At 50.8% G+C, this 3,252-nt stretch overlaps 1 pseudogene; it reads left to right on the top strand.

Moving 5' to 3' along the window:
• Positions 1 to 595: 595 nt before the first annotated feature.
• LOC128949386 (olfactory receptor 14J1-like) lies at positions 596 to 2,432 on the top strand (annotated as a pseudogene).
• The last annotated feature ends 820 nt before the right edge of the window (positions 2,433 to 3,252 follow it).

The raw sequence follows: 3,252 nt of genomic DNA, 5'->3' as shown, positions 1-3,252 counted from the left end.
TAAAGTTAAGGAAAATTCTCCCACAGGAAGAGAAGTAATTTTGAGGGAATTCCAAACAAAACACATAGGATTGACTCAAAAAATTGGTCCAGTTATTCAAGTCTTCATTTAACAGTCCATGATTCCCAGAGTAAAAAAATTTCCAATCTGGCACTGCCATTTCCTTCTCTGACAGGTGTTAATCCTTTATAAATTACCATACATAGGGCTGCAAATGTCCAACAGCAGCTCCATCAGGCACTTCCTCCTGCTAGCATTGACAGACACACGGCAGCTGCAGCTCCTGCACTTCTGCCTCTTGCTGGGCATCTCCCTGGCTGCCCTCCTGGGCAACGGCCTCATCATCAGCGCCGTAGCCTGCGGCCACCACCTGCACACGCCCATGTTCTTCTTCCTGCTCAACCTGGCCCTCAGCGACCTGGGCTCCATCTGCACCACTGTCCCCAAAGCCATGCACAATTCCCTCTGGGACACCAGGGACATCTCCTACAAAGGATGTGCTGCACAGCTCTTTCTGTATGTATTTTTCATTTCAGCAGAATTTTCTCTCCTGACCGTCATGTGCTACGATCGCTACGTGTCCATCTGCAAACCCCTGCGCTACGGGACCCTCCTGGGCAGCAGAGCTTGTGCCCACATGGCAGCAGCTGCCTGGGCCAGTGCCTTTCCCTATGCTCTGCTGCACACAGCCAATACATTTTCCCTGCCCCTGTGCCATGGCAATGCCCTGAGCCAGTTCTTCTGTGAAGTTCTTTAGATCCTCAAGCTCTCCTGCCCACACTCCAACCTCAGGGAACTTGGGGTCATTGTGGTTGGTGCCTCTTTAGCTTTTGGCTGTTTTGTGTTCATGGTTTTCTCCTATGTGCAGATCTTCAGGGCTGTGCTGAGGATCCCCTCTGGGCAAGGACGGCACAAAGCCTTTTCCACCTGCCTCCCTCACCTGGCCGTGGTCTCCCTGTTTGTCAGCACCTCATTTTTTGCCTACCTGAAGCCCCCCTCCATCTCCTCCCCATCCCTGGATCTGGCAGTGTCAGTTCTGTACTCGGTGGTGCCTCCAGCCCTGAGCCCCCTCATCTACAGCCTGAGGAACCCGGAGTTCACGGCTGCAGTGCGGACACTGATGACTGGACGCTTTCAGAAACATTAAAAGGCTGGCCAGTTTGCACAAATCATTTGTAATAAAAGTAATCTTTGATTGTTCCTGTTGATTTGGTTGTGACGTTTATTTTCCTGTGTTTTAGTCTTTCAATATTGTCCAGAAAGAAAGTCCATTCCTTTTGCCATTTCTCATTTTGTTTCTTTTCACCTTTGCTGTGGCCCCAAGCTGTGTCAATGAGGAGCTGAGCTCCAGTGGCTTTCAATGAAGTAAAGGATCTCCTAGCAAAGTTTTCACCAGAGACCCTTGTTTTGTTCCCTGCTCTGGAGCTGCAGGAACAATGCCTGTGTGCAGAGCTGGGGGCAGATCAATGCTGGTACAGAAGCCCTGCTCCTGCTGGCCACACCATTCCTGATCCAGGCCAGCAGCCATTGGCCTTCTTGCCCACCCGGGCACACTGCTGCCTCATGTCCAGCCTGCTGTCCATCAGTGTCCCCAGGTCCCTTTCTGCCTGGCCGCTGTCCAGCCACTCTGTCCCCAGCCTGTAGCACTGCCAGGGTTGTTGTGGCCAAAGTGCAGGACCCGGCACTTGGTCTTGTTCAACCTCATCTTGTTGGAGTTGGGCCCTGGATCCAGCCTGTCCAGGTCCCTCTGCAGAGCCCTCCTACCCTCCAGCAGATCCACACTCACACCCAGCTTGGTGTCAGCTGCAAATTTGCTGATGCTGGACTCAGTCCCCTCATGCAGACCATTAGTGATGATGTTAAACAGGACTGGACCAAACTCTGATCCCTGGGGGACACCATTGGTGACTGGATGCAGCACCATTCCCTCCATTCTCTGGGCCTGGCCTCCAGCAACCTCATAATCCTGGGAAGGGTGACTCTGTCCAAGCTGTGGGCTGCAGCTTTTCCAGGGAATTCTGTGGCTCACAGTGCTGAATTCCTGGTACGCAACATCCACAGCCTTTTCGTCTTCCACCAGATGGGTCACCTAGTCATACAAGAGATCAGCTTGGTCAGGATCCCTTGGCCATCCTGTGAGCACTGTATGATAGCACTCAAGGTGATCTGCTCCATAACCTTGCCATAACATTGGCACCTCCAGTCCTCTGGGACCTCCCTGCTGAGCCAGCACTGATGGTGAATGATGGAGAGCAGCTTGGGGAGCTCATCCACCAGCTCCCTCATCCCCCTGGGATGGATCCCATCTGCTCCCAGAGACACCTGTGAGCATCGGAGTGACTCAGCAGGTCCCCACCTGCTTCCTCCTGGCTTACAGGGGGGCTGTTCTGCTCCCTGTGCCCTTCTAGCAGCTCAGGGTGCACTTGTCCTGAGGACAACTTCACTTATTGTTGAAAATTGAGGCTAAGAAGGGGTTCAAGTACCACAGCCTTTCCCTTGTCTTTAGTTGCTCTATTCCCCACTGCATCCAACAATGAATAGAGGTTCTCCTTACACTTCCTTTCGCTATTAATTTATTTATACAAATATTTTTTATTATTTTTCACCAAAGTGTTCAGGTTAACCTCTAATTGACGTTTCACATCTCCGCTTTTCTTTCTGCTTGGCCTAACAACATTCTAAAACGCACCCTGAGTTGCCAGACCTTTTTTCCAAAGGTGATGCCCCCTCTTTTTTCCACTGAGTTTCCACAAAAGCTCCATGCCCAGCCAGGACAGTCATTTTCCTCGCTTGCTCATCATTTGGCACAGAGGGACAGGCTGCTCCTTCCCCTTAATAATTAGATTCTTTAAGTGTGTCCATCTTTCCTGGACACCTTTGTTTTTAAAGGCTGTTTTCTCTTTAAAAATCAGTACCTGACTGAGTACTCTCCAAATCTGCATCCCAAGCAGGCCAAGGTCTGCCCTCTCTCATTCCAGTGTAGACATTTTGTTGATGCCACTCCTTCTTTCACAGGATGTTGAAAACTCTGTTATTTCCTGGCCACTGTGCCCCAGGCAGCCTCCAACCACCACATCTCCCACCAGCCCTTCTCTGTTTGTGACCAGCAGGAGACTGAGCTTTCCTTGGGAGTGGGACTGTTACCAAAAATTCAGTAAAATAGAAAAACCCATAATCCCAATGTAGCATTAAGAAGCAGCATTCTTTATTTGGCCAGATGCACAGGGGGAGAGCTCCTCCCAAAGCTGTGCA

Source organism: Melozone crissalis, unplaced genomic scaffold, assembly GCF_028551555.1.
Source record: "Melozone crissalis strain CALT ecotype California unplaced genomic scaffold, PUWL_Pcris_2 ptg000231l_1, whole genome shotgun sequence".
NCBI classification, from domain to species: Eukaryota; Metazoa; Chordata; class Aves; order Passeriformes; family Passerellidae; genus Melozone; species Melozone crissalis.
This window is presented reverse-complemented; position numbering and strand designations above follow the sequence as displayed.